Source organism: Lithobates pipiens, unplaced genomic scaffold (assembly GCF_037356315.1).
Source record: "Lithobates pipiens isolate NorthernLeopardFrog02 unplaced genomic scaffold, aLitPip1_a1.2 Scaffold_16, whole genome shotgun sequence".
Taxonomy (NCBI): Eukaryota; Metazoa; Chordata; class Amphibia; order Anura; family Ranidae; genus Lithobates; species Lithobates pipiens.
Window position 1 is genome coordinate 221,942,174 of NW_027507748.1, and position 22,636 is coordinate 221,964,809.

At 44.5% G+C, this 22,636-nt stretch overlaps 1 protein-coding gene across 4 annotated transcripts in view; it reads right to left on the reverse strand.

Annotated features, from left to right (window-relative positions):
- Nucleotides 1–22,636, reverse strand: part of DCAF6 (DDB1 and CUL4 associated factor 6) — a 208,167-nt gene that overhangs the window by 77,790 nt on the left and 107,741 nt on the right. The window lies entirely within an intron of this gene.

Genomic DNA, 22,636 nt, shown 5'->3' on the forward strand with positions numbered 1-22,636 from the left:
GTAAAAACTTTAGATGTTTAATTGTAGTGGATCAATAGGCTTTTTTTCATGGTCACCCACTGTGCAAATTCATAAGCTATTTGTCCAATCCAGTAGCCAGAAGGCACATTAAATACAATGGCTACTGCCTCAAAGACATTTTGCAGTCTGAATGGAGTAGCATACAGTAGCAGATTTGGATACATTCTTTTAATGGCCATGCACAATATATTGAAGTACATGATCTGCCCTGCCAACTCAACATACACAGTTACATATAGTAACATACTAGATAAGACTGAAGACTCCAGGAAATCCAGTTCAGTGTGTGTGGTTCACTACCTTTTCCCATATCCCCGTATATTGTGCTTGCTAAGTTGCAACCGTGGAAGAGAGTTCCACATCCTTACCACTCCAACAGTAAAGAGCAGCTAATCGGACAGATTGGGGTAGGGAGTTCCAAAGGATGGGAGCAAGGGAGGTGGCGACAAGGGAGCTAGAGAGCAGGACGTCTTGGGAGGTACCAAGAGAATGATTTGATTGGTATTTTAAACTAGCTTAGTGATGTAGCTGGGGGCTGAATTGTGGATGGCTTTGTAAGTTGTTAGGATTTTGAATTTAATTAGTTGGGTGAGCGGGAGCCAATGGAGGGATTTGCAGAGGGGTAGCAGACACTGAGCGGTTTGTAAGGTGAATGAGCCTGGCAGCAGCATTCATGATGGACTGAAGGGGGGATATCCTATGTAAAAAGTTAACCAATAAGGAGGGAACTGCAGTAGTCGAGGCGTGAGATTACCAGGGAGTGAACTAGGAGCTTTGTGGCGTTATTGGTTAAAAAGTCCAACTTTTTTGTTTGTTTTGTTTTGTTGTTTTTCATGGAATTATTAAATAGGGGAAAATCTGAGGCAAGAAGTAGGGGATATATAAAAGGTAAGAGGGGATAATGTGTAGGAAAAGACACAAAGGCGTAGTCGACTGGTGGAAGCAATGGAGAGGCCTAATATGTTATACATACGATTGAAATTATAGGAGTTAGATGAACAATATAAGCTTGATACACTTGAACTGTTGAGATCATTATCCTATATGTTATCAAATATTTGGAAATTATATGTTCTTATGTTCCTTTTTTTTGCCTTATGAAATAAATAAAGGATTTACAAAAAGAAAGTCCAACCTATGTGTGTGATTATTTGTTCGTATTACATTGTATATCCCTGTATGTTGCAGTCGTTCAGGTGCTTATCTAATAGTTTTTTGACTGATTGTTACAATCACTGGGACACCCTACAATAAGTAAATAAGGGGGTTTCACTTACCCGTCCAGGCGCAGGGCAGTTTAGAAACTAAGAGCCCGATCTTCACCCATCACGGTGGGTTCCTGGCACTTGAGGACCTTTAAGGACTGGGTACCCTTTTTAGGTTTAGGTTCCACTCCCTTGGACCTGTACAGCACCCTGAAGGAATGCCTTAGCGCTGTGGTGTCCCGGATTCCACTTTGCAGGGTCCAGAGCCCTGAGGTCGCATTACAGGCAAAACCTCGCAAGATCTTGTGTCTTCTTTGTGAGGCTCGGGTACCATTTATCTAAGCATATTGAGCCTGTGTCAAATAGATCCGATCGGTCAATCCCTTGATTCATTGAAGAACCATTTGCGGGACTAGAGACCTGGAGTTTAGGGAGCTCAAACAAACGTGCCCATCCACCTTGCAGATACTGGTAAAAACCTGATGTACTTCCTGTGTGGGAGGGATTATATAAAGGGACCACTTCCTGTCCAAGACTTTGTCTACCAATGTCCATTAACCTAGAGATGGCGTATAACCCAGCAGGTAATCAATATTAGCCTAACTCTGTGTCCCATGATGTATGAAAAAGAAAGGAGGTACATTTTTGAATGGATAGTGGATAATAGAAATCAGCAGAGCTTCCCCTCATTTCAGAGGTTCTCCTTAGATATAGAGGAACAGTATATTTACCTTTTGTAAATCAGTACAAAAATACATAAAAACTGTGGTAGAAAAAAAAACAAGGAATTAGGACTGGAGCAGTCAGAATCGGGAGCAGCTGTACGTGGCAACCAATCAGCTTCCAGTTTATGTTTTAAAGCTTAATGGTCCTTTCACAGGGGTGGTCTGCATGGCGGACTCAGTTTTGCTCAACGGGGATAGCTCCGCTGATCCCTGCTGAGCAGGCGGATGACAGGTCTGTCTCCGCTCACTGTGTGGGAGACAGACCTGTCTGAGCCCCCCTCTCTTCTATAGGGAGATCGGATGAAAACGGATCGCTTGATCGTTTTCATCTGATCCAATTCGATCCACCAGACGGATGGAAAATATTGTCACCATTTGTCTAGATTGCTTGACAGGATCGGATCAGAGAGCAGAGGGCGTCAGCGGATATGGCACCACTGACATCCGCTGCCCCATAGGGGTGAATAGGAGTATTCGATCAGGTTTACCTGAAAAACTGACAGGCGGACCTGATCGGAAAACCTGTGTGAATGGGCCTTAACCAAAATAAGCTGAAGTTAGAAGCTGGTTGGTTACTATGTGCAACTGTTCCTGAATCTGTCTGCTTGATTTGAGTAAATTCCCCCCACAATATTTGTATGCATCTTCAACATGCTTCTACATGTTGAAGAGAACTACTTATTATAGAGAAAATGGAAACTACCATTACAGATCTCCTTCTAAGCATGTTAGCCGAGTGGCCACAGCAGACCAAGTCTTTAGTTCTTTCGGATATGCTGACCTGGGAAAAGCATACAGATCAGGAAAGTCAGATTTCCTAATCTACATGCTTGTTTCAGAAGGTCAGCAAGAAAGTCAATCAACTAGATATTTCAGAAGGACAGTTCATATATACACAATAAACATTCTGCAATGTGCATGACTGTTGAATGACTAAGTAAACCTAAGTTCGAGCAACTCTGGCACAGAATGATTTCCAATTTGTTGAAAAACTGCTATCAGCAAGGAGACAACTCTTTTCACTGCTAGGAAATAGAGGAAAGAAACTACATCTTGTGTACTGCTGGCAAGATTATGACAATTACTGGTGCAGAGGTAACCTGTTTGAAGGCCAATATCTCTCCAGCCCCTAATTTCAGGTACTGTAGATATCTACCAATCTACAGCCACCTTTATTGAAAAATTTAACTTTTCATAACAACGTATCTCCTCTACCACCTACTGAAGTCAAAATGCTACAAATGTGGGGATAGCCAAAAAGAAAACCTGAAAGAAGTCATTGTTATCCTCATATGAAAATACTAGTGGTCTCTGGCATACAGGTGACAAGCATATTTAGAGGTTGAAGTTAACAAAAGGCAACCAATGCATTTCTCCAACTACTCAAAGCACACTAAAGCAATGAGTTGTGAATGATGTAGCACCTATATTACACATTCTGAAGCTGTTCTTTTTGACCAGTCATACTTTTCCGCCCACTGCAGTCACTCTTTTGAAAAGCTCTTACTGTTGCTAGACTCTGCCCCCTCATTATACTACCAATGTAATCTAGTAATCAGGAGTGGGCAGATATGCTCCTGATAAAGTTATATGAGATTAGAAGAGAAGATCGCGCCTAGGGGCTGTGCCCCATTACTTCTAATTTTCTTGGTCAAATTATAAACTCTGCTAAATAACCTTGGCTAACACATTTGCAGTAGAGATCTGCTTAGTAGCATTAAAATAAAAGGCCCTGTGTAGTAAAGCTTACCATGCAAGGGTCTATGTCAACTGTCTTATTTGCATCAGTACTGATTCTCTCCATATACAAGACTATGGAAAAGCAAAAGCAGCTTAAAGCATTTCAAATCTTTACTATTATAAGTGTATCTTTAGATCTCAACACAAAAAAGTTCTGCCATGCTGTACCATAGAGCTCTAGTTTTCTTTTCAGGCTCAGATAAGTGGGCAGAGAGCTTTTTGCAAGACAAACGGGGATAGTTGCAACAAAGAAAATGAGAAGGTAGCCTATAGGCAAAATATTGAACTTAACTGCTGCTATTGTTACACAAGTTCCCTCATAATGCATACAGCTGGCACTCTTATGTGTGCACTGAATCAGTGCCGGAAACAGAGCCAATTAAAAAAAAATAATAATAATTTCCAAACCAGAGAACATTTTTCCTTTCTAAAATTAGTGTGACTGTAAAACAGATCCATTAATACAACACTAAAAGTAACATTGAGAAAGATTACATAGTTGTTCTTAGTAAATAAAATCACTGTCATCCGTAAGACGGGGTATGGACAAGCAAACCCATCTATGGCACCCTTTCTCAACCAGGGTTGCTTCTGGAGGTTACTAGGAGTTCCTTGAGCAGTGAGCAATGGTGAATTGGTCTGATGACTGCCAATGAATGCAGGCACTTCTACAGTGATCGGTAAATGTTAGGGGATAACAATTCTTACTGTCTGCTTCATTTTGGTTATTAATTTAATTTTAAGATTAGTAAAAAAAAAAAAAAAAAAAAAAATGTTGTACTGCGTGGGAGAGTGTAAAAATGATCTGCCCAGGTAAATCAAATATTCTAGGTATGCCATATTTATTCCTAGTCATACATTTTTTTACAATTTAGTGATCACACCAAGTAGATATATTTTTCGCAAGGTTTTCCTGACACCTGAAAATAGTGTGAGAGAACGTTACATATGCGAGACGGAGATATGCAAGAAAGCTTGATAAACTGTGGAAATCCTGTTTAGATGCTCCAGGACTGGCAGATCTGCGAATGTTGATGGTCTTCTTATTTAATGTTGTGTTTGGGGTATTTATTATTTTGAAGGTTGATAAAAAATGTAATATATGGCCTTAATGTGGATAAGCTGTTGTGAGAAGTCTATAAAGTTTATAATAAGATTTTACTATTGTAAAAGCAAATGAAAGGATATAAGATTAGAATTGTGATTTGAGGAAGGAATGGTCTGATAATAAGGTATAATTTTGTAGGGGGATCTACAGTTTTATTTTGGAGGGGGTGGGAAAGAGGAAGGAGCTTCATACAGTGTCTGTAAAACGTATTAATATCCCTTGAAATTTTCCACATTTTGTCAGGTTACAACCAAAAACGTAAAATGTATTTTATTGGGATTTTATGTGATAGACCAACACAAAGTGGCACATACTTGTGACATGGAAAGAAAAAAGGAAATATAGGATTTCAAACTTTTTTCACAAATATGTGAAAAGTGTGGGGTGCATTTGTATTCAGTTAATACTTTGTAGAACCACCTTTCGCTGCAAGTCTTTTTAGGTATGTCTCTACCAGCTTTGCACATCTAGAGACTGAAATGCTTGCCCATTCTTCTTTGCAAAATAGCTCAAGTTCTGTCAGATTGGATGGAGAGCATCTGTGCATAGCAATTTTCAAGTCTTGCCACAGATTCTCAATTGGATTTAGGTTTTGACTTTGACTGGGCCATTCTAACACATGAATATGCTTTAATCTAAACCATTCCATTGTAGCTCTGGCTGTATGCTTGGGGTCATTGTCCTGCTGGAAGGTGAACCTCTGCCCCAGTCAAGCCTTTTGCAGAATCAAACAGGTTTTTCTTTGAAGATTGCCCTGTATTTGGCTCCATCCATCTTCCCATCAACTCTGCCCAGCTTCCCTGTCTAACAAAAGCATCCCACAACATGATGCTGCCACCACAATGTTTCACAGTGGGGATGGTATTTTCAGGGTGATGTGCAGTGTTCGTTTTCTGCCACAAAGTTACATAGGCCAAAAAGTTACATAGTTGGTGACGCAGAAAAAAAAAAAAAGACACAAGTCCAACCTGTGTGTGTGTGTGTCTGTGTGACGGAACCCATCCCCCACACTCCGCTTGAGTGTTTCCATCAGTATACCACTTCCTAAGTCCTGGAACATGAGTCCAATGGATCTGGAACCCCCAAGAACTAGACAACACCAGTCTTGGAGTACATCAGGAATAGTCTTATTTGAGATCTCCCACAAATATATACAGCAGGATGACTAAATCCTAACCTAATTAGCATAAACTAATTATCAAATCATTGACCCAGAATATTTGTCTGAGAGATAAGACCTTTCAGGGTAAGACTTTATGTCTTTTAGCGCACTGACTGACTATTCAATACACATTACCATAAACACAGGGTTAATTAGCACAAACAACGTGTGGAATAATCTTACAAGCCAGACTAGACTCATTTACACAAAACAGACAGGTGGCTGGAGTTGATGACATTAGCATCTAGCAGTTTGTGTCCCAACAGTATGATTCAGTCACTCTTGACAATATGGCAAACACATATCCAGAGTCCGTGTGTCTTGGGGGGGGGACACGGACCTGAATCCAAGTAACACCTCAGGGGTCCCCAGGCATACAGCTCACAAAGAGCACTGTTCCCCCAAATGCCAGAGCCCATAATCGATGGGCAAGAAGCTCGCATTCAGTCCCTTCCAAAAGCCTTGGTCCCGGATAGGTCTGTCACAGTGTGCTTTTATGTCAGTATTACATTGTATATCCCTGTATGTTGTGGTCATTCAGGTAGCCATCTAATAGTTTTTTTAAATTATCAATGCTCCCCGCTGAAACCACTGCCTGTGGAAGAGAATTACACATCCTTACCGCTCTTACAGTAAACAACCCTCTACACAGTTTAAGGTTAAACCACTTTTCTTCTAATTTTAGGGTGGAAAATGTTTTTATTGTTAAGAACAGCATAACAATTACAGAAATGAGACATCAAATGAAAAGAAGGGCAGAGAGTTGGCTAGGTGGCTATCGCTTACAGTTGCGCTCACGCAAAACAGTAATTAAATAGGGGAGTACATTAATTCTCATAGTGGATCTGGGAGTTGTGTTCTGTAGATCACATTAAAAGAAAAAATGAGGGGGGGGGGGGGGGGGAATTAACCATAATAAAAAATAAATATGAGAAGTTAAACCAAGCAGTAAATAAAAAGAGAAGAGACAATGAGTAGAGACAGAGAAGAATGGAAAACAAGAAAGAAAGAGGAAGGGGAGAAGAAGTCTGCTGGGAAAGCATTGGCAGGAGGAATAGGAACGGTTCTTAAGGGGACCATCGTTCTACGTTATGAATCAAGGCTAAGGTGGGGATGAGCTCGAGGGGGTAGAGAGCATGTCTGCCAGTGTATCAGAGGAGGAGAAGCGAAGCCAAGTGGACCACAAAACGTTATATTTGTCATAGGTGTTATTGTCAAGCGCCAGCATCTTCTCCATTCCCATGACGTTGTTCACTATAGAGACCCACAACGATAACGGGGGAGCATTGGTGGTCTTCCTATAGAATGGGATAAGTTACCGAGCTGCAGGCAGAAAAAAAAATAAAGGCATCGTTTCTGGGAGGCCACAGAGCCCAGCAATATGGAGAGAAGGGCAATCTCTGGAGTCGGTTGTAAAGACTCTTCATAAATAGCGTTATACACCTGAAATAACGGTTTCCAGAAGGGTTGAATCCGTTTGCACTCCCACCAGACATGGAGGCAAGTATCTGAAGACATACCACAGCGCCAGCAGGAGGCAGTGGTAGATGGGAAGATTTTGTGTAATGTAGAGGGGTCCCTGTACCATCTGGAAAGGATCTTAAATTATTTTCCTGCAAATAGCAGGAAATAGACGACATGTGGATGAAGAAAAATGTGGTCTGCCAATCCACCCTTGAGAGGTTCTTTCCCAAATCTGCCGACCACATCTTAGTTTAGAGGGGTAGGCCACCATGGGCAAGAGCCTGGACTAAACCATAAAGGGTGGAAAGTAGACGTTAAGCTCTCTCCGAGATATGCCCAAACTCAGTGAAAGGATGGTGTATTTGTGAGGAAAGAAACAGTTGTTTTGTAAAAGATAGGTGTACGGAGGCAAGCCAATCATGTTTATCCTCAGGAATGATCCGGGTCTCAAGTCCATGTCAGATAAAGGTTTGGGCCTGGGGCCAAAAGGCACGATAGAATGAACCAAACCCGGGAACCCCTATTCCCTGAGGGAAAGCAGGATTGTCGAACAGGGGGGATAGGGGAGAGGGATCCGATTAGATGACTGCACATAGCCCCCTTCAGTACCATAATGTGAGGACAGCAGCCTGCAAAAAATTGTGGTGCAAAAATATTTACTTTATAGAATTTAGTGAAGGTATGCACCGACACCAGGTGGCCGCCTTGCAAACCTGCAATATTGACGCTTGATGACGGAAGCCACTAAGAACTACTAAGCCCCCAAGTAGAATGCGCTGTGACAGGGAAAGGAGGAATCCGACCCTTACAGTTATTGTAAAGGCTTGTTTTTTTATTTATTTTTTTCAAAACAAGCATATCATACTTAACTCTACTGTGCAGCACGTTTTGCACAGAGTGGCCCCGAACATCCTCTTCTGGGGTCCCTCGGTGCCTCTCGCGGCTCCTCCCTGCATCAGCTAACCTCCTATGAGAAGTGCTCTCCTGGGGGGTTCCCTTGCAGTCCAGCATTTGCATCCATAGACACGAATGCCAGTCTTGGCCCTGCCCCCCCTCCCCCCCCGGTGCCCATGTCATTGGATTTGATTGACAGCAGCGGGAGCCAATGGCTGCGCTGCTATCAATCTATCCAATCAAGAGCCGCAAACCCCAGCCAGAGGAAGAGCGCATAGGATGCATTAACCACTTGCCGACCGCCTCACGCCGATGTACGTCGGCAGAATGGCACGGGCAGGCATAAGCACGTACATGTACGTGATTTGCCTCCCGCGGGTCGGGGGCCCGATCGGGCCCCCGCCCGGTGCCTGCGGCGGTCGGTTTTCGTTCGGGAGCGATCCCGGACGAGGGGACGGCCATTCATTCATGGCCACCCCCTCGCGATCGCTCCCGACGAATGAAAATCCCCCGTGACATCACTTCCTCTCCTGTAATGTAAACACAGGAGAGGAAGTGATGTATTCTCTCCTCGTGTCGGTCTTTTTCGTTCCGGCACCGAGGAGAGCGGATCGGTGAGTTGCACCTAACACTACACTAACAGTAGAACACGCCAGGCACACTTTTCACCCCCCTGATCACCCCCCAATCACCCCTGCCCCCCCCAGTCACAGTGACACCAAGTGCATTTTTTTTTTTTTTTTTTTTTTTTTTTTTTTTTTTTTGCATTGGTGTCATTTGTGACTGTAATAACTGTTAGGGCAGTTAGGGCTAGCCCCCTTTAGCTCTAGGGTGCCCCCCTAACCCCCCCAATAAAGGTTTAACCCCGTGATCACCCCCCGTCGCCAGTGTCACTAATAAGCGATTTTTTTCTGATCGCTGTATTAGTGTCACAGGTGACGCTAGATAGGCAGGTAAGTATTTGGGTTCGCCGCAGCTTTTTATAGCGTCAGGGACCCCCATATACTACCGCATAGCCCCCTGATTGCCCCCCAGTTAACCCTTTCACCAGTGATCACCATATAACTGTTACAGGTGACGCTGGTTGGTTAGTTATATTTTTTTGTTTCAGGGCACCCGCCATTTATTACCTAATAAAGGTTTAACCCCCTGATCACCCGGCGGGTGATATAAGTTTTTTAGGGTCAGATAAGGCCTGCGTCGCCCCAGCGTCAGGTTAGTGCCAGTACCGCTAACACCCACGCGCAAAGCATACACCTCCCTTAGTAATATAGTATCTGATCAGATATATATTAGCGTTGCCAGCATTTTAGGTTTCCCAAAACGCATTGTTAGCGGGATCAGCCCAGATACCCGCTAGCACCTGCGTTTAGCCCCTCCGCCAAGCCCAGCCCACCCAAGTGCAGTATCGATCGATCACTGTCACTTACAAAACACAACACACATAACTGCAGCGTTCGCAGAGTCAGGCTTGATCCCTGCGATCGCTAACAGTTTTTTTTGTAGCGTTTTGAAACAGTCGCTGACAGGCTAGGTGCTTTTTTACCTGTGAGTCTCACTAGTGTACCCCTAAATTTAGAGCCCAAAATGGCAAAGCGAAGGTACACTAGTGATGAGGCCTACACGTTTCTGAGCATGACAGATAGTGAAGAGGACGTCACTCATCTGTCAGATTCAGGCTCAGAATACGATCCTGTAGAGGACAGCGGCTCCATGACAGATAGCTCTGACGACGGAGATGAGGCCGCTGTTAAGAACAGGTGTGCCCAATCCCGTATGTATTCTGTTGTTGAGGTGCAGGAACCGCAGGTCACTCGTATGGAGCAGAGACGTACTAGAGCCGCTCAACCTTCTGGTGAACTGGCAAGCACCAGCGGCCTAGTACACCCTGGACCTACATCCAGCACTGCAGTAACACGTGGTGACGTGGCGAGTCCCATAAGTGCAGTTCAAGCTGGCGAGGTGGCAAGCACAAGTAGTGTCCCGCTGCCACCAAGAAGAAGACAAAGACAGGCCCGTCGTACCCATAGTGCCCTTCCTGCAGAATTCGCCAATCCTATTTGGGTGCCCACCACTTCTGCAGAACCCGTACTTCCCCCATTCACTGGCCAACCTGGCATTAACGTGGAAACAGTTGATTTTACGACACTTGACTTTTACTCACTGTTTTTCACCGAAGATCTCTTTAGATCTATTGTGGACCAAACCAATTTGTACGCTGCTCAACACATCGCCACTATTCCCCAGTCCGCCCTTGCCAGACAATGGAAACCAGTTACGGTTTCCGAATTTAAAATCTTTCTGGGCCTCTCCCTCAACATGGGCATAACCAAAAAGAGTGAGTTGCGGTCATATTGGTCCATTGACCCAATTCACCATATGCGCGTGTTCTCTGCTTCCATGTCCAGGGCACGATACGAGATGATTTTGCGGTTCATGCACTTCAGCGACAATGAACTCTGTCGTCCTCGTGGAGACCCTGAGTATGATCGGCTCTACAAAATTCGGCCCCTCATAAACCACTTCAACCAACGTTTTGCAGCCTTGTTTACTCCCGATCAAGTTGTCTGCGTTGATGAGTCCCTGATTAAATTTTCTGGTCGCTTGTCCTTCAAACAATACGTCCCCAACAAGCGTTCCAGATACGGGGTCAAGATGTATAAGCTCTGTGACAGGGCCACAGGCTATACACGTAGTTTCATGGTTTATGAGGGAAGAGATAGTCACGTAGAGCCGGAGAACTGCCCTGATTACATAGGAAGCGCTGGCAAGATAGTGTGGGACTTGGTGTCACCCTTATTCGGAAAGGGGTACCACTTGTACGTGGACAATTATTACACAAGCGTGCCACTCTTTAGTCACTTGTTTGATCAGCAGATTGGAGCATGTGGCACCGTGCGACCTAATCGCCGGGGCTTTCCCCAGCGGCTTGTAGAGTCCCGTCTTAGGCTGGGGGAGAGAGCCTGCTTGCGCAGTAATAATTTGCTCGCTATGAAGTGGAGGGATAATAAGAATGTTTTCGTTCTTACCTCCCTTCATGCAGACACGACGGTCCAAATTTCTACGGCGACTGGTGTTGTGGAGAAACCCCTCTGTGTCCACAAATATAACCTTAACATGGGAGGGGTGGACCTCAATGACCAGTTGTTGGCGCCGTATCTAGTTGCCCGTAAGTCCAGACGCTGGTACAAAAAAGTGTCTGTTTATTTATTCCAATTGGCTATACTGAATGCTTATGTACTACACAAAGCTTCAGGACGGACTGGATCCTTCCTCAAATTCCAGGAGGATATCGTCAGAGCCCTTCTGTATCCAGACGGTGCTCCACCTCACCTTCCCCTACCAGATGCAGTAAGCCGGCTGCATGAGAGGCATTATTCTTATGTCATCCCGAGTACCCCTACCCAACGAGCCCCCCAAAAAAGATGTCGTGTCTGTAGCAAGCGCGGATTTAGGCGTGACACCCGTTCTTATTGTCCCCGCTGTCCTGACCAGCCTGGTCTTTGTCAGGGTGAGTGTTTTGAACGCTACCATGAACTAGTTGAGTATTAGCGCAGGGTACAGCATTGCACAAGCTAGGCACACGTTCACAGGGTCTCCCAAGATGCCATCACATTTTGAGAGACCCAAACCGCTGGAACCGTTACAACAGAAAAAGTGTTAAAGTTACAAAAAAAAGTGTTAAAAAAAAAAAAAAAAAAAAGTAAAAAAACCAAAAAAACCAAAAAAAATATAAAATAAAAAAACCAAAAATAGTTGTCGTTTTATTGTTCTCTCTCGCTCTCTATTCTCTCTCTATTGTTCTGCTCCTTTGTACTGTATTCTATTCTGCAATGTTTTATTGTTAACCATTTTTTGTTTTCAGGTACGCCATTCAGCTGTAGCGTGGATTTATTTATCTTGACAGCAACAGCGTTTGCTCCCACGATATGTAAAGCCACGACTCCAGCGCTGTCGGAGGTGATTTCACCACCACAGTTAAAAAAGAGCATATATGCCGAAGCATGGGGGCATAAGGGGTGGAGGATCGATTTTGCTCCTAATGCCGCGTACATACAGTCAAAATTCCGACGGAGGGCTTGCCCGTGGAAAAGTTTGAATGTATGTACGCGGCATAACTTTTTTGCGGGAGGATGCCCCCATGCTTCGGCATATATATATTTTAGGCACAGATTGTGTTAAATGTGTTATTTTTTGCGATTTTTTTTGTATTTGCTTTGCAGGTATGGTAAGTCCTACTGTTATACTGTAATGTTACTTTGTTTTATTGTTAACCATCATTTGCTTAGCAGGTACGCCATTCTGCTGCAGAGCGGATTTATTTATCTTGACAGCAACAGCGTTTGCTCCCACGATACATAAAGCCGCGACTCCAGCACTGTCGGGGGTGATTTCACCACCACAGTTAAAAAAGAGCATATATGCCGAAGCATGGGGGCATACGGGGTGGAGGAACGATCTGCTCCTACCTTTTGCGGGAGGATGCCCCCATGCTTCGGCATATATAAATGGTGCATGTATGCCCACCATTAGAAAGTGGGTGGATGAAGGGTGGTATCTAATGGTGGGCATGCCCACCGATCAATATTTTTTTTTCGTTCAGCCCACAGGCTGCATGAAAAAAAAAATACAATATATGCCCAACCAGTTCCAGCAACATACTGGTATGTTGCGGGACTTTGAGTGCTTATACCAGAATGATGCCTGCAGGTTTAGGTATCATCTTGGTATCATTCTTTTCAGCCAGCGGTCGGCTTTTATGTAAAAGCAATCCTAGTGGCTAATTAGCCTCTAGACTACTTTTACAAGCAGTGGGAGGGAATGTCCCCCCCCCCGCACCATCTTCCATGGTTTTCTCAGGCTCTCCTGTCCCAACAGGGAACCTGAGAATGCAGCCGGTGGTTCCGCCAGCTGACCATAGAGCTGATCAGAGACCAGAATGGCTCCAATCATCTCTATGGCCTAAGACACCGGAAGCTACGAGCATTTCATGACTTAGATTTTGCGGGATGTAAACAGCGCCATTGGGAAATTGGGAAAGCATTTTATCACACCGATCTTGGTGTGGTCAGATGCTTTGAGGACAGAGGAGAGATCTAGGGTCTGATAGACCCTAATTTTTTTAAAAAAGAGTACCTGTCACTACCTATTGCAATCATAGGGGATATTTATATTCCCTGAGATAACAATAAAAATCATAAAAAAATATATATAAATGAAAGGAACAGTTTAAAAAAAAAATAAAAAAGCAAAATAAATAATAAAAAAAAAAAAAAAAAAAAAACCACCCCTGTCCCCCCCTGCTAAGGCGCAACGCGGAACACAAGCGTTGGTCTGGTGGCATATGTAAACAGCAATTGCACCATGCATGTGAGGTATCACCGCGAAGGTCAGATCGAGGGTACTAATTTTAGCAGTAGACCTCCTCCGTAAATCTAAAGTGGTCACCTGTAAAGGCATTTAAAGGCTTTTAAAAATGTACGTAGTTTGTCGCCGCTGCACGTTTCTGCGCAATTTTAAAGCATGTCGTGTTTGGTATCCATGTACTCGGCCTAAGATCATATTTTTTATTTCATCAAACATTTGGGCAATATAGTGATTTTTAGTGCATTAAAATAAAAAAAAGTGTGTTTTTTCCCCAAAAAATGCGTTTGAAAAATCGCCGCGCAAATACCGTGTGAAAAAAAAATATGAAACACCCACCATTTTAATCGGTAGGGCTTTTGCTTTAAAAAAACACTTCATGTTTGGGGGTTCAAAGTAATTTTCTTGCAAAAAAAAATATTTTTTCATGTAAACAAAAAGTGTCAGAAAGGGCTTTTTCTTCAAGTGGTTAGAAGAGTGGGTGATGTGTGACATAAGCTTCTAAATGTTGTGCATAAAATGCCAGGACAGTTCAAAACCCCCCCAAATGACCCCATTTTAGAAAGTAGACACCCCAAGCTATTTGCTGAGAGGCAGGTCGAGTCCATGGAATATTTTATATTTTGACAAAAGTTGTGGAAAAAATACATTATTATTATTTTTTTTTTTTTTTTTGCACAAAGTTGTCATTAAATGATATATTGCTCAAACATGCCATGGTTATATGTAAAATTACACCCCAAAATACATTCTGTTGCTTCTCCTGAGTACGGGGATACCACAAGTGTGAGACCTTTTGGGAGCCTAACCGCGTACGGTACCCCAAAATCCAAGCACCACCTTCAGGATTTCTAAGGGTGTAAATTTTAGATTTCATTCCTCACTGCCTATCACAGTTTCGGAGGCCATGGAATGCCCAGATAGCACAAAATCCCCCCAAGTGACCCCATTTTGGAAAGGAGACACCCCAAGCTATTTGCCGAGAGGTATGGTTAGTATTTTGCAGACCTTCATTTTTGTCACAAAGTTTTGAAAATTGAAAAAAAGAAAAAAAATATACATTATTTTTTTTTTTCTTCATTTTCAAAAACAAATGAGAGCTGCAAAATACTCACCATGCCTCTCGGCAAATAGCTTGGGGTGTCTACTTTCCAAAATGGGGTCATTTTGGGGGGTTTTGTGCTATTTTGGCATTTTATGGCCTTCAAAACTGTGATAGGTAGTGAGGTGTAAAATCCAAAATTTACACCCTTAGAAATCCTGAAGGCGGTTCTTGGTTTTCGGGGCCCCGTACGCGACTAGGCTCTCAAAAAGTCCCACACATGTGGTATCCCCGTACTCAGGAGAAGCAGCAGAATTTATTTTGGGGTGTCATTTCACATATGTCCCTGGCATGTGTGAGCAATATATCATTTAGTGACAACTTTGTGAAAAAAAAATAAAAGTTTGTAATTTTCCCGCAACTTGTGGCAAAATATAAAATATTCCATGGACTCAACATGCCTCTCAGCAAATAGCTTGGGGTGTCTACTTTCTAAAATGGGGTCATTTGTGGGGGTTTTGTGCCATCTTGGCATTTTATGGCCTTCAAAACTGTAATAGGTAGTGAGGCATGAAATCAAAGATTTACGCCCTTAGAAAGCCTGAAGGCGGTTCTTGGCTTTCGGGGCCCCGTACGCACCTAGGCTCCCAAAAAATCCCACACATGTGGTATCCCCGTACTCAGGAGAAGCAGCAGAATTTATTTTGGGGTGTCATTTTACATATGCCCATGGCATGCATGAGCAATATATCATTTAGTGACAACTTTGTTAAAAAAAAAAATAAAAAAAAAAAAGTTTGTAAATTTCCCGCAACTTGCGGCAAAATATAAAATATTCCATGGACTCAACATGCCTCTCAGCAAATAGCTTGGGGTGTCTACTTTCTAAAATGGGGTCATTTGTGGGTGTTTTGTGCCATCTTGGCATTTTATGGCCTTCAAAACTGTAATAGGTAGTGAGGCGTGAAATCAAAGATTTACGCCCTTAGAAAGCCTGAAGGCGGTTCTTGGCTTTTGGGGCCCCGTACGCAGCTAGGCTCCCAAAAAGTCCCACATATGTGGTATCCCCGTACTCAGGAGAAGCAGCAGAATTTATTTTGGGGTGTCATTTCACATATGCCCATGGCATGCGTGAGCAATATATCATTTAGTGACAACTTTGTGAAAAAAAATAAAAAAATAAAAAAAGTTTGTAATTTTCCCGCAACTTGCGGCAAAATATAAAATATTCCATGGACTCAACATGCCTCTCAGCAAATAGCTTGGGGTGTCTACTTTCTAAAATGGGGTCATTTGTGGGGGTTTTGTGCCATCTTGGCATTTTATGGCCTTCAAAACTGTAATAGGTAGTGAGGCGTGAAATTAAAAATTTACGGCCTTAGAAAGCCTGAAGGCGGTGCTTGGTTTTCGGGGCCCCGTACGCGGCTAGGCTCCCAAAAAATCCCACACATGTGGTATCCCCGTACTCAGGAGAAGCAGCAGAATTTATTTTGGGGTGTAATTTCACATATGCCCATAGCATGTGTAAGCAATATATCATTTAGTGACAACTTTGTGAAAAATTTATAAAGTTTGTCATTTTCCCGCAACTTGTGGCAAAATATAAAATATTCCATGGACTCAACATGCCTCTCAGCAAATAGCTTGGGGTGTCTACTTTCTAAAATGGGGTCATTTGTGGGGGTTTTGTGCCATCTTGGCATTTTATGGCCTTCAAAACTGTGATAGGTAGTGAGGAGTAAAATGACATATGTATGCCCTTAGAAATCCTGAAGGCGGTGCTTGGCTTTCGGGGCCCCGTACGCGGCTAGGCTTCCAAAAAGTCGACCACATGTGGTATCCCCGTACTCAGGAGAAGCAGCAGAATGTATTTTGGGGTACAATTCCACATATAACCATGGCATGTGTGAGCAATATATCATTTAGTGACAACTTTGTGTAAAAAAAAAAAAAAATTTTTTTTTTTGTCATTATTCAATCGCTTGCGGCAAAAAAATAAAATATTCAATGGGCTCAACATGCCTCTTATCAATTTCCTTAGGGTGTCTACTTTCCAAAATGGGGTCATTTGGGGGGGTTTTGTACTGCCCTGCCATTTTAGCACCTCAAGAAATGAGATAGGCAGTCATAAAATAAAAGCTGCGTAAATTCCAGAAAATGTACCTTAGTTTGTAGATGTGACAACTTTTGCGCAAACCAATAAATATACAATTATTGACTTTTTTTTTACCAAAGACATGTGGCTGAATACATTTTGGCCTAAATGTATGACTAAAATTGAGTTTATTGGATTTTTCTAATAACAAAAAGTAGAAAATATCATTTTTTTTCAAAATTTGCGGTCTTTTTACGTTTATATCGCAAAAAATAAAAATCGCAGAGTCAGTCAAATACCTTTAAAAGAAAGCTCTATTTGTGGGAAGAAAAGGACGCAAATTTCGTTTGGGTACAACATTGCATGACCGCGCAATTACCAGTTAAAGCAGCGCAGTGCCAAAGTGTAAAAAGACCTCTGGTCATTTACCAGCAAAATGGTCCGGTCTGAAAGTGGTTAAGGTGAAAAAACATGAGGGTTTACAACCCCTTTAATAGAATAGGCCTAAGTCACAGTCTGTCTGATCAATCTGGAGAGGGTAGCTGAGGAAGCGGCCAGCCCTTTCCTTGGTCCCTGTGTAACCAAGAAAGGCGAGTCTGACCTCCGGAAACACTCAGTGGCAGCCAGATACACCCGAATTGCACAAACCACATCAAAGGTGTGCAAAGCAAATTCCTTGGGATGAGCTGGCTTGGGACACAAGGACGGCAACACAATGTCCTCATTCAAATGGAAGCCAGAGACAACCTTGGGCAGAAATGACAGACAGGGATGAAGAACCACTTTATCCCCATGTAGTACTAAATAGGGACTACAATAGGATAATGCCGCCAGCTCCGAAACCCTGCGGGCTGAGGTAATAGCCACCAAGAATTTCCCCTCCTGGAACAATGTAGGTAAGGGAATCTCCTGAATATTCTCGACTGGAGGATTCTGGAGAACTGACAGTATCAAGTTTAAATCCCATGGCGGCAAAAGAGACCATACAGGCGGAGCCACATGCCGAACTCCTTGAATGTACAAAGAGTGAGTGGCTAGGGGGTCGCTGAAAGAAGACTGCTAAGGCAGACACTGGGCCCTTGATGGTACTCAAAGCCAACTTCTGCTCAATGCCCTGTTGAAGAAAAGCTAAGATCCGAGCCACAGAAAAGGATCGAGGATGAACGCCCATTGACGTGGAAAGTGTACATGAAAGGTACGCTTTCCACGTAAGATGATACATCTTACTAAAAGTCGACATCCTCATCATAGTAGGGATCACTGATCCCGACAGACATCTATCACTCAGTACCTGGCTTTCAATGGCTAGGCCATAAAACCAGTAACTAAAGCAGGATGGAAGCTCAGAGTTCAGTACAATTGGTCCTCTCTGAGAGGTAGCTCCCAATGGAAGTTTACGGGCATCAGAATGATCAGAAGACTTTTGCCTTTGGTCCTTTGCAGGCACTGCAAAAGAGGAAGGGGTTGGCCCCGCAGTGGCACTAGGACAACTGCAGCATCTACCAGAGGAACCTATGAAATTACCACGAGCCTCAGTTACTTCCTGTTGAATTGAACCGGCTGAGAAGAAAAACTACTAATCTGGTCAGCATTCACTCCAGAGTCAGACCCAGGTAACCCAATTTCCTGGACGGGCTAAGGGGGCCTTGGGTAGTTTGGACGACACCCAAACCTTTACAGGAATTATACCCACACAAGGAGACACAGGGCCCCCCAAAGCAGACAAACTCTGCCCCCCTTCTTTGGTACCCCCAAAAGGTTCAATTCGTGGACCCCCTAGACCAGTGATGGCGAACCTTTTTGAGCCCGAGTGCCCAAACTGCAACACAAAACCAACGTATTAATTTCAAAGTGCCAACATATACAGAACTTGATGAGTGTGTGCTGTGATGTCTGGGGGTGAACATGGGACACATCAGAAACCGTTGTGCATTCACTCTGTAGTCATAGTGTTTTGTACAAGAAGATCTAAAACTAGAACACATTTTGACAAAAAAGTTACATTTTTTGGAAGTTGTGCTAGCATTGTGCAATCAAATTCCAGGATCACTATTCTACTAACTATATATTAATATTCAATACAGTCAAGTTGCATGGCAGGTGCACTTTAAATGACTAGTTGTTCAGTAGAAGCACCGGCTGGATGATAAAGAAATCCTGTTACAGGGGTGACATGCAACCAGCAACTCTCCAGCTGCAGCAGAACTTCCAGTCCCCCTATGCCCTGCTGGCACACATTATGCACTGTTTGGTTGCCAAGGTATGTTGAGATCTGTAGTTCTACTCCAGCTGGAGACGTACTGGTTGCTCTGCATTGCTGTAGCAGAAGACTACTTCAAAAATCTCTCATTCCTGACTATGTTCACAGTCCTATATGTCCAGGAAACATCATTCAGAATGGAAACACTCAAGGAAAACTGTAGCAATAATGCTTTACCAATGCAGTTCACTCCACAATGCTGTGCAGTTCATTGCATGTCAAATGCAAACTCCCAGCAGCTCTACACTTCTTCCCTGTATAATGCCAGTGATTCTGGACTGTCTGTCATGTGACTTGTGTCATGAAATACAGGCAGGGACAAAAACGATATGTATTTACATCTCACTGTACTGCAGTGGTCTTTGCTAAATCTAGCAGGCTTTCCCAGCCAGATAAACCTGAATAGCCAACACAAAGTATCATCAAAGCTCATATCCTACAGAAAATGCTTCCAACAGCTTTGATCGAGCATAACACAGACAGCATATACACAACATTATTCTGATCATACCCTTCCTTATTTTGTGGCAATCTTGGGAACAAGAAGAAAAAAAAGAAAGGTCCCCAAGAAATAGATTCTATTTGAAGAGGCACAGAAACAGTGTACACAGCTAAAGACATTTATTCCCCACACAGCATGTACACTTTTAACAACGATTGCCACAGCACTCCAATAATAAACCCATCAGCCGGGCTCAAGAACGGCCTGTGATTGGGCATCTTCCCCACCACATGTTCTGCCTGCCATCCAACCCAGAGTGACTCTTCATCCAGTCCACGCCCATCCTAGACACAGCCCCCCCATTGGCTCAATCCCCACCACATGTTCCACCTGCCATCCAACCCAGAGCAACCCTTCATCTCATCCACGCCCATCCTAGACACATCACCCCTGCCCCAGAGACTTGTGGGAAATTTAGTTCTATGGGGAGGGGAGCTGTGCATGAAATACACCTCCGTACAGGATTTTCTCACGTGCCCACAGAGAGGGCTTGGCGTGCCGGCTGTGGCACGCGTGCCATAGGTTCGCCATCACTGCCCTAGACGCTCACGAAGGAAGTCAATGAATCCGGAAACAAAGATGTCCCCCCCCACCCCAGCAATGGGTGAGGGCAGATCTTCATGCTGAAGGAGTTTTATCAGTGGATCTGAAGAAGCATGCTCTAGGCTCAGACCTAGATTGCTTGGAACTTTCCGGGGAAGACTTGAGAGATCTGTTTCCTTTTATCTGCAGTCCTGGGAGCCCGGAAGAACTTCTTATGGGCGGAGAAGGAAGGCCTCCCCATCTGCAACGAGGCTCCTTCCCTTAGCTAGATTCAGGCACTCTTCCCCTCTGTGACACCCTTAATGATGTCATCCAGGGTAGCCCCAAACAGGCAGTCACCTTGAAAAGGACAGATCAATGAGAGCTTTCTTAGAGGCTTGGTCTGCCAACCAATTCTTAAGCCACAGCACACATCTAATCACCACTACTGAAACAGAAGGCTTGAACAGCACAGGAGTTGCATCCAAGGCTGCATTACAAATATACTGCAGCCCATGGACCAACTGGTCCACTAAAGCAACATAAGCAGCGGGAACCTGTTCACTACCCAGACCCTGGTGCAAAAGATTGGCCCATTCAGGTAGGGTCTGCGACATAAAGGGCTGAGGCCTAGACTGGACGCAATGCCGAACCATCCATAGTAAACATGCTGCGTGCCACAGCCTCCACTTTCCTGTCAGTTGGGTCCTTAAAGGACAGGGATTCCTCTATTGGGATCATGGTTGTTTATTCAACATGGAAAAAGGAGGGTCCACAACTGGTTGGGTAGTCCACTTTTTTAAAAGTAATTCTTCAAATGGGTAGCGTACTTAGAAACGTTTTGGGGACCACAAAGTGTGACTTTGGTTGTTCCCATTCCTTATAGGTAAACTTATCAAAATAAGGCAGATAAGGAAACACCTTTGGTGTGCAAGGTGACTTATGCGTACCAAAGGACACAGCCACATCTGTGGCCCTGTCAGCCGCATCCGATATCTTTAGATTCTCCCGTACAGCAGTAACAAGTGTGTCCACCAACGCTTTTTCACTAACTGCTGGACTCATCCTCACTATCGGACGGGTCTGGGGGCGAGATATTAAACTCCAGGCAGGCCTCGTCCCCGGCAACATTAGGCTCAGAATCAGACGAGACAGACCGATCAGGGGAAGGTGGGGGACGTTTCCTCCTGGGTCTTCGCCCACATGCTACTTCCACCCAGGATACCAATGACTAAAGGACCACCGTCAGCGCAACCATGGGAAGCTGGGGTTGTGAGTGACCTGCCAACTCCATGAGCGGATCAGTGGGTGAGATGTGACCCTGAGGCTCCATAGGGAAGAAGACCCTGTAGTACAAAAGGAACTTTGGCACCACTAAGGAAACCCCCTAATGCCCAGGGTCTCTACCAGCAGAGGAGGAGATACACAAGGACCCCCAAAGAGTCACCCAACCAGTGGAGGAGCTCCGCAATCCGGACCCAGCAACACCAATGTCGGCGTCCACTTCATATATCCCGGCACAGGAAGAGAAGCATAGGGGATGAAGAGGAGGAGCTTTCTCATCTGCACGAGTTTTCCAGCTGTCTCCAGCGTCTCACTCGACTAACGGAAAATGGCCCCCGCGACATCGGCTACACAAACATGGGCGCCGATCAGAGACCAGCCAAACCAAGGAAAAATGGACGCCGTGATGTCATCGGACCTCCCAAACATGGCAGCTTCGCATGCTGAAACATGCTGCCAGGATCCTCTCTGCTTCAACATTGCTACGCCCTCTGCAAGGGGACACCCCTCCAAAGGGTATTGTACTCCACCAGGCCAGGTGAACATTTAAGGGGACACCGCTGTGCACTCTGCACCTCTGCACTCTAAGCACTGGCACCCCCAAACTGCACACTACCTCACACTGCACACACAGCAGGGCATGCACCCAGGGGTCTCCACTGCACTGGAAACCCCCCCCCCCCATACTGCTAGGGCAGGGGACACATCACCCAGAAGGGGAATGACGGAGGAGACACCAAGGGGTCCCTGCTGCCTGCCCTGGGACTCCCACCAATCTGTGGGGGGGAGGGGGAAGACCAGCTTAGCCAAGGGATTTTAGGATGGGAGGAGGAATCCTGCAGGCTGGTCCGATCATCCCTGAAGGATACCAATGTCCACCCCAAAGCACAAATGAGAGAGGGGACTGTACTTACTAATCCATGGTGCGGGGGACCCTCCAGACAGAACTCCTTGCCACTGAAGTTGGGGGCTGTCGGCCAAGGGACAGCTGCGACTCGGACCACAGCCTGTTCACATGCAACCCTGCAAGACTTAACTCACGGGCCAGCCTTCATTCATTGAGGCTATGTCGCGGCTGACCTAGTGTGTAGCTGCGGTCTGCACGTGCTCGCTGGCTGGACTGGGGAGACCACTGGATCTAGATTATCCAGCCCGTCACCAAGCTCAGCAGTTGATTGCAGATCTTCCAGGAGATTGCATGGAAGAAAAAACAAAAGCTAAAGATTTGCAAGGGCCAAAAGATGCCAG